General features: G+C 44.7%; 1 protein-coding gene across 1 annotated transcript in view; it reads left to right on the forward strand.

Annotated features, from left to right (window-relative positions):
- The first annotated feature begins 4224 nt into the window (after nucleotides 1-4224).
- WASF2 (WASP family member 2) overlaps nucleotides 4225-13232 on the forward strand; it is a 70319-nt gene continuing 61311 nt past the window's right edge. Inside the window, exon 1 of the mRNA XM_007459087.1 lies at nucleotides 4225-4393. The gene's annotated coding sequence lies outside the window, so the exon portion shown is untranslated. The remainder of the gene's footprint in view (nucleotides 4394-13232) is intronic.

Genomic DNA, 13232 nt, shown 5'->3' on the forward strand with positions numbered 1-13232 from the left:
GAGAGAGAGAGAGAGAGAGAGAGAGAGAGAGAGAGAGAGAGAGAGAGAGGGAGAGAGAGAGATGCAGTGGACCCAGCCAGAGCTGAGGATGCCAGAGGCAGGGCAGTGGCTGGAGTCCGTTCTGGCTCTGATCACAGTACTCTCCACCCTCTTGCCCTCAGGCAGGGGTGGTGTGCAGCGGCCAGGGTGATTCTCCTTGGTCCCTCTGCTCTGAATCCCTAGAATCCCTTAGCCGACTGTGCTCTGCCAGCTCTGTACTAGGCATTGGCTCATGGCTTTTTATGCATTCTTTCACTATGTTTTGTCTCCAGCCCTACAAGATCTGTATTATTCACTCTATTTTATAGATGAGAAAACTGAGGCTGACTCCCCCAAGGTCACTCAGGCATAAAAGGGAGTTCTGGGACTCGAATCCAGGACTGTTTCCAGAGATGGCAATTTTCCTGCTATACGCTATACTGGCTTCAGCTGCTTTCCTGGAGTGCTTGCCATCCCCATAGCAACAGGAGAGGAAGGCTTGTGCTGAGAGCACTTTATAGTTTATGCAGGACTTGTTTTTTCTGCTCCTCACAACAGCCCTGTAGGCAGAGCTATTATCACCCCTATTTTATAGATAAGGAAACTGAGGCTCAGAGAGAGGGTGTGACTTGGCTAAGACAGAACCATTAAGTGGCACAGTTGGGACTCAAACCCAGTTCTGGTGATTCTACATGTCTTTTTGCTTCCCCTTGCAGAGGGAGAAGTTCTGTTCCCTGATCTTATCAGCCTCAGGGGACAGGAAACAGGCAGGGGTTATTTTTTAGAATTGGGGGGAAAGGAATGGGGCTTGGTCTTCAGAACCTGGGATTTATGGGCAATGAATTATTTCATCGTTCCAGGTGATAACTCCTTGGGTAGTAGAGGGAGGGGTTGCCCCTCAAGACCAGCAAGCCCTCTCAAGTTCCAAGGTTGGGTTTAAACTCCAGCTATGCTGCTTCTTGACTGGCTGGCCTTGGGCAAGTCACTTAACCTCTCTGTGCTTCCTTTATCTCATTTGTAAAATGATGATTATAACAGGACCTAATTTATAGGATTGCTGTAAGAATTTATGAGTTAATACCTATAAAACACTTAGCACGTGGCTGGCACATAGCAAATGCTCAATGTTAGTGCTTATTGGCAGTGCCGTGCGGCTTGTGGGATCTTAGTTCCCTGACCAGGGATTGAACCCGCACCCTTGGCAGTGAAAGAGCAGAGTCCTAACCACTGGACCATCAGGGAATTCCCAGTATTAGTATTAAGATGCACAACACCACTCCCTCTGAAAGCAACCTATCTCCATTGCCTAAAAGGAGAAACGAAGGCTCCTGTTGCCAGACAACCTTCAAGCAAAGCCCCAGAATCTTATCTAGTACGGGTAGTAACTGCTGACATCAATAATAATAATAACTATCATTAAGGTGAACACTCAACAACTGCTACTTATGTGCCAACTACTCTGTTACTTCACATTTATTATCTCATTTAATCTTCACAGCTCTGGGAAATAGAAGCAATTATGATCCCCAGTTTACAGATAAGGAAACTGAGGCTCAGAGAGGTGAAGTCACCTGCCCAAGGTCACACTGCTAGGAATTAGTATAGATGTGATTTGAACCCAGGCTTGCCTGACTCCAATGTCTTCTATGACAATTAAGGTCAGATGACAACTTGCCCAGTGCACAGGTGCTTATATCAGCTCTCTCCCAAATGCATCTCCAAATGCATCTGCTGCCTCAGGCTCACTTCCTTCCATGCCGCGAAGACCAAGCATCATTTATGGAGTGACTTTTGTGCGCCAGAATGTTTTATACACATTTCCACACTGAATCCTCACTCTCCACCTTATGCCCTTCTATCACTATTCCCATTTCTCAGAAGATTAGCTGAGGCACAGACGTGTGGTGACTGCTTAAGGTCATACAGTCCAAGGTGAGATGGCAGAGCCAAGATTCAAACCCAGGTGGGTTGGCCTCAAAGCAGGGACTATCAGAAAAGAACACAGACCCTTGGAGAACCGCCTCACTTTCAAGGCCAGGTTCCCTCCCCTGTAACACCTTATTTGTTTAGGCTCTAAGCAACAGCTCCGCCCTCCCTCCCCAATGCCACTATCCCCCTTGGCCTAGATGCCTTCCACACCCTTTCTCTTGGCCTGCAACACTTCTCCCAACCACCAGCTGCTTAGTAAACCCCCACTCACCAACTCACCTCTTCAGGAAGCTTCCTGTGTCCCCACCCCATTCCCTGACATTAACTCTCATAAACACATTGTACTTTGCCTCCTGTTCCTTATCACTGTTTCTAATTGTATTTTGATTTGTCTGATCATTTGTTTAACAAGTTGTTTCCTCATCAAACTGTAAGCTCCATGAGGGTCTGAGTCTGTTTTGCTCCTCATTGTAGCTGCACCACTGGCAGGCTGCCCTACACATGGTTGGTGTGTAATAATTTTTTACTGAATGGATGAATCCATGAATGAATAAATAGCTAGCAGGCACTTTACACACATGACTCATTAATTCCACAATTAACTCATTGAATCCTCACAACTGCTCTGTTCCCATTTTAGAGAAGACTTAGGTGAGGCTGAGAGCTAGAAAGTAGTGGAGCTTAGATTCATCTTGGGTCAGTCTGCCCCTAAAGTCACTGACCTCTACATAGCACCTGCTGCCTCCCAGCACCCAGTGGCCACAGTCAGGATTTAAATAGTCATTGGTTGTCAGACCACACTGCCCAACTTGAGCCTGGAGGTCACTGACTCAGCAGGCACTGGGGCCTTGTCAGCACCACCCACTTGGTAGTTTCTGCCCTTCTAAAGTCTTAGGCTGCTCTCCCTCCCACTCCCTTTTTGGCTTCCTTCCTTTCCAGAGAGGGAAAAGGACTAGGAATTATAGCCAAGGCAGCCCTTCTGAGGAAAACAATTCTGTGGTGAAAAGAGCCCAGTTCTGAGAGCAGAGAGGCATGGATTTAAGTCCTGGAATGGAGACTGCCCCTCTTGGAGCTTCTGCGTCCTTGTTCTGGATTCTACCTGGGTTTCTGAACCACCTGTCATCCCTTACCCACTTCCTGGTTCCTAGGCCCCCAGAAACAGCTCGGGTGCACCCCTAGGATCACTTTTCCCAGGAACCTTGGTGATTAACAATAGCTGGGTGGTGGCCTGTGCCTAAGTTTATGGTGACCAGAGAGATGGGGGACTGGCCTGGCACCCCCAAGTCCCTCCCTGGAATGCTAAGGGCTTGGGGGAGGGAAGTCTCTCTCAGGGGACACCACACCTGGAAGGGAGAAATACGGGAATGGAAGCCAAAACATACAGGTTTGAGTCCCAGGGTCGTTTCAAATTCCCTGGGTGACTCAGGGTAAGTCATGGAGATTTGTTTCCTCTTCTGCAAAACGAGGACAGTATCTGCCTTACAGTTGCTCTAGAGAACTAACTGAGGTACAGGTGAATTTGTCACACTGATACCCAGCCTGCAACCTTTTATAATCGACAAGGCGCACATATACACACTCATGCATGAATCCTTAACAAATACCCCAGGGCACGAGGCAGATATGACTGCTCTTACTTTGCAGGACAAACTGAGACTCAGGTAAGTTCAGAGAGCTGTCTGTGGTCGCAGACTGCGGTGGCGGCTGAACCAGGGTCCAACTCACCTGACCCTGGCCTTTCAGAACCAGCTCCCAATCCCAGGACCCCGGGCCTCGGCCCGGACGGATCCTTTAACAGCGGGCTGGAGCTTATGACTCACTCTCCCCACCCTACTTTTTGCCCGGCCTGAGACCGGGAGGGAAGGGATAAAACTACCACCAACTTTAGGGGTGTCCACAGAAAGTTCATAGGCTTGGCCCCTTCCTTCCACCAAAGGTACTGGTTATTTGAACTCTAACAAGACGAATTACCCCTCAATACACTTTGTACGCGTTTTTACACTTTCTTAGGTGGGATTTTCCTACCTTGAATTTAGGAGTTGGTTTAGTTTAAAATCCACCCCCACTTCACTTGGTTTGCCCCTTGCTGTTTACTCCGATTACGGAAGTAGCTCGGGTGGAGCTCCCGGGACAGTACCCTTGAGTACGTCGTTTGCGTAACTATTTAACTGACATTCTACTCAGGCCAATGGAATGCCCGGAAGCCCCAGGCGGGTGGGGCAGAGAGCCAATCAGGGCGCTTGGCGGGGTGTGGCTGCGTCCCGGGGCGGGGAATCGCGTAATGGCGGACGCGGGCCGGTTTAGCGCGGCTGGGGGCGTAGCGCGCTGAGGGGGGGGTCTGGCTGTGTGGCAGCTCGCGACGCGGCCGGCGAGAACAGACCCAGTGCGGAGAAGGGCGGCCGGCCGGTCTGCCCCTCTGTTGCTGAGGGCGACCGCGCGAGAGCAGGTGAGCATCAAGTCCCCGCGGGCTGGCCCGGCCGTGAGGCGCCGGGCCTGGTCGGGCCGCCCCTCCCAAGCAGCTCAGGGTCCTGGGAGAGTGGGTGCCGCGCCTCCCGCCGCAGACCGGCAGAGACCCGGTGAGCGATCAGCGAGGGGTGGCGTCTTACAATACACTCACCTCCCCAGGGAGAGGTGTGCCGGAGATCCCCTCGGAGGCTTGGAGGGGCCCGCGAGTCTGTGAAGCTGCGAAAGTGTCCCAAGCTGACCTAGCGCTGCCACCAGCTCGTCGTGTGACCTTGGGCAAGTCACTTTTCTCTCTGGGCCTCGTTTTACCCATTTGTAAAACGAAGGCTTTGCAGGCAGATGTACATGAGTTGGATCCCAGACGTTGTCTGAGATCTTGGGCAAGTTCTTCTCCAGGCGGAGCCTCAGTTTCCACATCTGGACCATGAAGGCATTGAAGTGCTCTTTGAGACCTCTGGCCTAAGTTGCAGAGTGGAGGAGAGGAGTGTGTGTGTGTGTGTGTGTGTACGTACGTGTGTGTACAGGATGGTCTGCAGAGTAAGGAGGAAAGTTAGCTAAAGGGGCCCATTGAGGAAGGCTCTGGATGGACCCTAGGCTATGATGAGGTGGAGTCCCGTTTTCTTGGTCCTCCAGGATCCTAGAGCCTCTGAGATGGGGGAAGTTTTATACAGTTAGTTCTCCATAGAATCAGAGAAGAGGAAGGAATCCTTGGAGCCTTTTGGGGCTATGATTGAAATTTAGGCCCCAAAGAATTCAGGAGGGTTAGGAGGAGGAAGAGGGGGAACATTTATGGTGCTCCTACTATGCGTCAAACATATGTTCTTGTTTGGTTTTTACAGCCTCATTTGAGAGTTTACACATAAGGAAACTAAGTTTCAGAGGAGTTAAGTAACTTGCCCAAGGTCACACAGTAAGGTACACAGCTTACCAACACTGAGGTGTTTCCTTTGAGAGTCACTGAGCAAGGGGGAATTGTCCACTTAAAGGAAGTTTGCTTTGTCACAGATGGGGGTCAGGTTCCTGTCGCAGACACTTGAATTGACTTCTGGCGTGTAGACAGGATGGGTCTTGATCTCTGGATGGTTAATTATAAGTACATCCCCTTTGTGCAGTCTGTGAGTTGGAAAGGACCGTTACTAAATTGTAAAAGTCACTTTGAAGTGGATCAGAACCTCAGAGAACTCAGTTTGAATCCTGACTGCATGGCCTGTGGAAGAAAGTTCACCAACTATTGGTGCATAGACTTGACTCTTAGTTCAGAGCGGTGCTAGCCCAGTAGCTTTTTCTCTTCCCTAAGACGGCCAAGTTTTCCTGGGGTGGAAGAAATTTCCCATTTGTTAGTGCAATCCACTCTTTGGATTCCTGGGGTGAAAGGTTCAATAGCCGGCCTCTTGATTAAGTGAAATACTCCTTTCTTTGCTCCCTGTTATTTGACTTCTAGATGAGTGAAGATTGTGGACTTGGAGTGGGTAGTATAGATAAATTGCAGCCCTTAATTTTTCCAAGCCTCAGAGCTTTTTGTTAATCAACATGGTAGGACGGCAGTGTGTATTGTTCTCATATGTCTACGGTAGGGAAGAAAATTGGAAGAGGAAGTTGCTGAGAAAGAGGGCGTTTCTTAGCATTGGAGCCAATATGTATTTCTTTGTTTGAAATTCTAAAACCAGAAAAGCAGCAACTGAAGGAGGAAGGAAGGAAAGAACTGTGAAACTCTTCTTCGCTTTGAAATATCTTTAAGGACTGTTCTGTTGTTGTCCCCTGTCCAAGGCTCTGTTTTCACAGAAAAAGTCAATTGTAATTTGTTCAACGTTCAGAAGTTGTATTCTAGAATGAAAGAATTTTAAATCTTAAACTTTCTGAGATAATTTTTAAAAAATCAGAACCGAATATGTTGTTTATTAGTGGATGATTCTTTCAACATAATTACCAATCGCAGTCTTTGGGTTTTGTTTTTTTTTTAACTGTGATTTAAATTAGTGGATTTCAATCAAAGAGGAATTGATCTAGATATTGCATGATGCAAATGTCCCCATCACCTGAAAAACACGTAATGGTATGTTCTTTTTTTGACGTTTGTTAAGTCTTTATAATGCTTTATTTTACCGGATTGTGTATGTGTGAGTAGTTAAGACACTGGGTTTATTGCATGTAAAATCTACATTCACTCTCAGTATTAGTTATATTTTCTATGTAAGATTTAGTCTTAATTAGTATACCAGTCTACAGTACCTTGGGACCAAAAAAAAAAAAAAAGGTTTTTGGGGCCAGTTGTGCTTCTGAAATTAGAATTTTTTGAATTTTGGATAAGGAATATGGTATATACTGTATGTTATGTAACATCCCAGAAAGGTGTGGGGCAGCACCTTGTAATCAAATGCATTACTATTTCTTCAGTAAAACATCAGAATGTTCACACCAACTGGGATAAATAAATACTATACATAGCCTCACATGTCAGGATTTGCCGCCAAATGAATAATGAAAAACTTGTTTGTTTATAGCCTTTTGGATTTTGGAATTGAAGTTAAGGGATTGTGGACTTTTATGGATAAAACTTGTATGATGACAATAACAATTACAAGGACAAATATTGTAAACCAAGCTAATTTTAAAGTCACGGATCCTAAAAACAGTATTACGTAGAAGACACATTTTTTTCTTTCATGTGGCAGTCTTATTCTAATTAATATATGCCAATATTCATTTTTCCTTAAGTACCAAATTTTACCTTTTAATACTGTCATTGGGCCCTGTTTTAGATGTTTGAATGACACCCTGCCTTGTTTTTTTAAAAAGTAATTTATAGGGTCTTGTGCTCATCAATTTTTGTATAGCAGTTAAGAGAATTGTACCTTTTCCCATATAATTCAGAGAGAGACGAATCAGGTTAGGATCTGTAGATTCATGTTTGCAGAATTTTAAAGCTGATGTTCCCTTCCAGGTGGTCTTTAGTATGAGGTCATTGCTGCTGGATGAGATTTAGATCAAAATTTTTTAATTTTTAATTTTTTAAGCCTCCACAATTTGTTCATCTTAGTAAGGAGTTTACTAAAATATATTTAGATTTTTTTTTTTTTTTTTGCGGTACGCCGGCCTCTCACTGTTGTGGCCTCCGGACGCGCAGGCTCAGCAGCCATGGCTCATGGGCCCATCCGCTCCGCGGCATGTGGGATCTTCCCGGACCAGGGCAAGAACCCGTGTCCCCTGCATCGGCAGGCGGACTCTCAACCACTGTGCCACCAGGGAAGCCCTAGAGTATTTTTTATTTCAAGTGTATGCTATTTGAAAAACTAGAGTTTACCAGTCTTATGAATTTGGGTGATTTCTTTAAATGGCCAAGGACCTCTAGGTAAAAATTCAGTCTACTCTTTGCTTTTCTTGGGCACTTCAACTATAGAGTGAGGTGGACTGGTACTGTTGGAGGTTAAAGAATTATTTCTTCTCTTTATTTATTTATTAAAGAATATTTATTTATTCATTTGGCTGCGTCAGGTCTTAGTTGAGGCATGTGGGATCTTTCATCGCGGCGTGTGGTCTTCTCTAGTTGTGGCGCGCGGGCTCAGTAGCTGCAGTGCTCAGGCTTTCTAGTTGTGGCACACAGGCTCTAGAGCGCGTGGGCTTAGTTGCCCCACGGCATGTGGGGTCTTAGTTCCCCAACCAGGGGCCGAACCCGCATCCCCTGAATTGGAAGGTGGATTCTTAACCACTGGATCACCAGGGAAGTCCCTGTTTCTTCCCTCCCTCCCTCCCTTCCTTCTCTTTCTTTCCTATAAATTTATTTATTTATTTATTTTTGGCTGCGTTGGGTCTTTGTTGCAGTGTGGTGCACAGGCTTCTCATTGCGGTGGCTTCTCTTGTTTCTGAACATGGGCTCTAGGCACGCAGGCTTCGGTAGTTGTGGCACGTGGGCTCAGTAGTTGGGGCTCGCGGGCTCTAGAGCGCAACAGGCTTAGTTGCTCCGCGATGTGTGGGATCTTCCTGGACCAGGGCCCAAACCCATGTCTCCTGCATTGGCAGGCGGATTCTTAACCACTGCACCACCAGGGAAGTCCCTCTGTTTCTTCTCTTTAAAAGAAGGCCCTTGGTGGCATGAATTTGAGAGATTCTGGTCTTCAGGACAAACAACCACCTCTTGAGGGCCTCAGTTCATCTTCCTACTTGGGTTATCTCCATAGTTCTTGAGAATGGTACTTTCACTGTCTGGGAGATAGAAGGGGTATGGAACAGTGTATCAGGAGTTGCAGGTGCAGTTGGTGTGTGACTGGACTGGGGAATAAGAGCAGTTGTTATCCAGACTACCTCAGTTTCTTTTGTTTCATAAGGATTGATAATATTGCAAAAGGGTTACAAATTAGTGAACAAACATACTATTACAAGTTACTCTGTTGTGACTGTGGATAAACTCTTCAACACAAGAACTGTATTTTATACTTCTTTTGTATTCTTTAACGCCTAAAGGCCAGGGCATCAGACATGTTGCATCAGAATTTACCATCAAAAAATAAATTATATCTGGGAACTCCTTTGTCAGTAAACAACCAGGGTTGAGAACCATTGAGGTAAGCACATGGTAGGTGTTCAATAAATATATGTTGATTAATTTGCTCTTGGTTCTGGCATGAATTGGGTAGGGTGGAAGAGGACCCAGATTTTTTATAAAGTAAAAGTAGCTTTCCAGGATACCAACACACATCCAACAGCTGGCAGATCTGGATCCATAGTCAGTTCATTGCTAGTTACTCTACCAGCATAACCACCCTGACTTTGTGATCTAGGCAAGATTGAATACAGTCTTGTCAACAGGCAACAGGCAAGTTTTATTTAATCCTTGGGTAGTGGCCTTACTGGTTAATAAGATTGGTTGGGGTGACAGTCGCTAAATTGAAAGAATTCTTGGGGATTTGGGTTGGGGAGGTAGGCTCCTGGGCACCAGCAGTGCCAAGGGAAGAAGTAGAGAGTTATAATTTGACTGTGTCTCCAACACATAACACAATGTATGGAACATAATTGGTGTTCCATAGTTTTTGTTGACTGAAGAAATGAATGGCTCTTTGTTTGAAAAGAGTCATATAAGTTGTGAAATAAAATGCTTCCTACTCATCCTTCAGAACTGAACTAAGATGTCATCTGTTCCATGAATCATTCCTAGGAAAAGTTGAGTGACTCCCTTGTATGTCTTCTCCTTCATTAAAGCATTTATCAGATATTGTCAAATCAGATATCAGACAAATTATAAAACTCTTTCCCCTACCTAATAATGAGCTCCATAAGGGCTGGGCTGTATTGTTCGTTTTTGTATGACTGGTGTGCAACACACAATAAAGGCTTTTTTTTTTTTTTTTTTTTTTGGCCATGTGGCACGTGGGATCTTAGTTCCCCGACCAGGGGTTGAACGCGTGCCTCCCTCCTGCTTTGGAAGCGAGAAGTCTTAACCACCGAACCGCCAAGGGAAGTCCCAATAAAGGCAAAATAGATTCTAGTAATGTTTAATTTAGGCCTCTGTCTTCTACTTCCTTCTTGTAGGCTTCTCTTTCTTCCAGTTCATGGTCTTTACTTTTCAGTTCAGATCAGCAAACATTTATTGAGAGGTAGGTCTTTGTTGGGCCTTGGGGTAGGGTTTCTCATCCTTGGTACTGTTGACATTTGGGCTGGATAATATCCTGTATTGTGATAGGCTGTGCTGTGCATTGTAGGATATTTAGCAGTAGCCCTGACCTTTACCTACTACCTAGTATCACCCTCCCAACCCCCACCCCAGCTGTGACAACCAAAAATGTCTCCAGATATTGTCAAATGTCCTTTGGGGAGCAGAATTGCTCCCTGTTGAAAACTATGTCAAGGGTAGGGGTAGTGGGTTCATAGAGGGAAATAAGTGTAGATGTCCTCACATGTGTACTATCCTTTCATTTGTTCTTTTTGGTTATACAGTCTCTTGTCTCTGACTTTTGGATAAGAAAGAAAAATGAGGGAAATCAGCAGGTGACAGCCTTAAAAAAGCACCATTATTTTTTTTCTGTCTAAATTTTATTTTATTTGGTTTAAATATATTAGAGCAGTACAGACAGCTGAATTATTTACACAGATTTTTGTAAATTCAGTTTCCACCACTGATTAGGTGGGGTAAAGAACTACTAGAATATTACTACCTTGAATAAAAGACTCAGCTTTTTTCAGAAAAGCTGTTTAACACCTAAAGAATAACCAGCATTTTTTTATTTTTGCGGTACACGGGCCTCTCACTGTCGTGGCCTCTCCCGTTGCGGAGCACAGGCTTTGGATGCGCGGGCTCAGCGGCCATGGCTCACGGGCCCAGCCGCTCCGCGGCAAGTGGGATCCTCCTGGACCGGGGCGCGAACCCGCATCCCCTGCACCGGCAGGTGGACTCTCAACCACTGTGCCACCAGGGAAGCCCTCAGCTAACTTTTGAGCTTCATGGCTAAGATATAATATATCTTTTAGTGTTCCTACATAGATACTTTATAACTCTAAAAAACATGTTTAGCTAATGAGCATGCTTTTCTAAGCTCAGTATTTTTTGTGATAGGTAGATTGGTCAAGGCAGTGGTCCTTGGTCCCAGTGGGCCTTCATAAAATGATGACAGATTAGTAGTAACACTGGGGAACTTCACTCCTTTGGCCAGCCTTCTACAATATAACATAATCATTCATGTCTTAGTCACCATTAAAGTGAAGTTGAATGAGTGTTTTTTTTTCCTGTTCCATTTGAAGTTATGAATAGTACTCTAGAGAATTCAAATGTATAGTTATGAATGGTATCTCAGAATAGTTACCATTTATGCAAGTGAGACACACTTCTTAACTTAGGAACCAAACAGAATTGAATTAGAAAAGAGAAGAATAGAAACAAGAATTGTTGAATGCTTGCAGAGGAAATAATGTTCAGATAAAGAAGTACCTCAGGAAACTTTGGTCTCCATCGTGATTTCTATACACTAATAAAGAAAAACAGTTTGAGGTTGATGGGAGAGGCTATTAAACTTTGCCTATGATATTACCTTTCAAGCTGTTTTTCTTTTCTGATAAAATATGGAAAAGCTCGAGACATAGTCTCTTAGTTATAAGATTAATTCTAGTTGGACCAGGTTAAGTTTCTTACTTTTTTTTTTTTTAATTTTATTTTATTTTTGGCTGCATTGGGTCTTCATTGCTGTGCATGGGCTTTCTCTAGTTGCAGTGAGCAGGGGCTACTCTTCGTTGCGGTGCGCGGGCTTCTCATTGTGGTGGCTTCTTCTGTTGCGGAGCATAGGCTCTAGGCCCACGGGCTTCAGTAGTTGTGGTTCGCAGGCTCTAGAGCGCAGACTCAGTAGTTGTGGCACACGGGCTTAGTTGCTCCGTGGCATGTGGGATCCTCCTGGACCAGGGCTTGAACCTGTGTCCCCTGCGTTGGCAGGTGGATTCTTATCCACCGCGCCACCAGGGAAGCCCGAGTTTCTTACTTTTAAATTTATTTATTTTATTTATTTATTTTTGGCTGCATTGGGTCTTCTTTGCTGCACATGGGCTTTCTCTAGTTGCAGCGAGTGGGGGCTGCTCTTTGTGGTGTGCAGGCTTCTCACTGCAGTGGCCTCTCTCGTTGTGGAGCACGGGCTCTAGACGCGCAGGCCTCAGTAGTTGTGGCACACGGGCTCAGTAGTTGCGGCTCATAGGCTCTAGAGCACAGGCTCAGTAGTTTTTGGCACGCAGGCTTAGTTGCTCCGCGGCATGTGGGATCTTCCCGGACCAGGGCTTGAGCCCGTGTCCCCTGCATTGACAGGTGGATTCCTAACCACTGCGCCACCAGGGAAGTCCAAGTTTCTTATTTTTAGAATATAGAGGCCCTTTTGGGAAGAAGCAGTGGTTCAACTCAGTTCCAGTTTGAGTGAATATGTGTGTGTATATGCACACATACATACTTACACATATATTTATGATGTGGCTTACGGGGACATTTGAATTTTGTAATTGACATAGTAATGAGCAATTCTTTTACTCTCATGTATTTAGAATTGAGACCTTTTTCTCCTGTGATTATGCCATTGTTCTAGCAAGTCCTCAGTCTAGAAAGCTTTCTTCAAATCATATCTTGAGTAATTGTTTTTAAACTGTGTAGAAGGAGGTCTTAGGTCATGTCCATGATGTTCCCTTCCATTCGCAATTGAGAACTGTAAGTAAATTTCCCTTTTTATTTTTTTATTATTATTTTTATTTATTTATTTATTTATTTTAATTTCCCTTTTTAGAATACTGCTAGTCTTTAAAGAATAGTTTTCCTGATGACAAAGCCATTTGTGGAATTATGAGAAGTATAAGACCAACTTTGCCCCCTTTTTACCTTTAAAGTTCCTTCAACATTCATTGGGTGATAATTTGCAAAGCACAGTGATATGTATTGTTACAGTCAGCCCCCAGCATTGAGATAAATTATGTTATGCTGCATTTTTAAAGAAATATATTTATTTATTTGGCTGCGCTGGGTCTTAGTTGTGGCACGTGGGATCTTCCTTGCAATATGCGGGCATCTTTTAGTTGCGGCATGTGGGATCTTTAGTTGTGGCATTTGGGATCTAGTTCCCTGACCAGGGATCGAATCCGGGCCCCCTGCTTTGAGAGCTTGGAGTCTTAAACCACTGGACCACCAGGGAAATCCCAGTAGCTACATTTTATACAGATAAACAGGCTCAGAGAGGTTAAGTAACTTCCTTAAAGTCACTCAACTAATAAATAACAGTTTTGAGATTGAACCCTGTCTTTATTTTTTTTATTTTTTATTTTTTTTGTTTTTTTGTTTTTTGCGGTATGTGGGCCTCTCACTGTTGTGGCCT

This window comes from Lipotes vexillifer, unplaced genomic scaffold, assembly GCF_000442215.2.
Source record: "Lipotes vexillifer unplaced genomic scaffold, Lipotes_vexillifer_v1.1 scaffold496, whole genome shotgun sequence".
Taxonomy (NCBI): domain Eukaryota; kingdom Metazoa; phylum Chordata; class Mammalia; order Artiodactyla; family Lipotidae; genus Lipotes; species Lipotes vexillifer.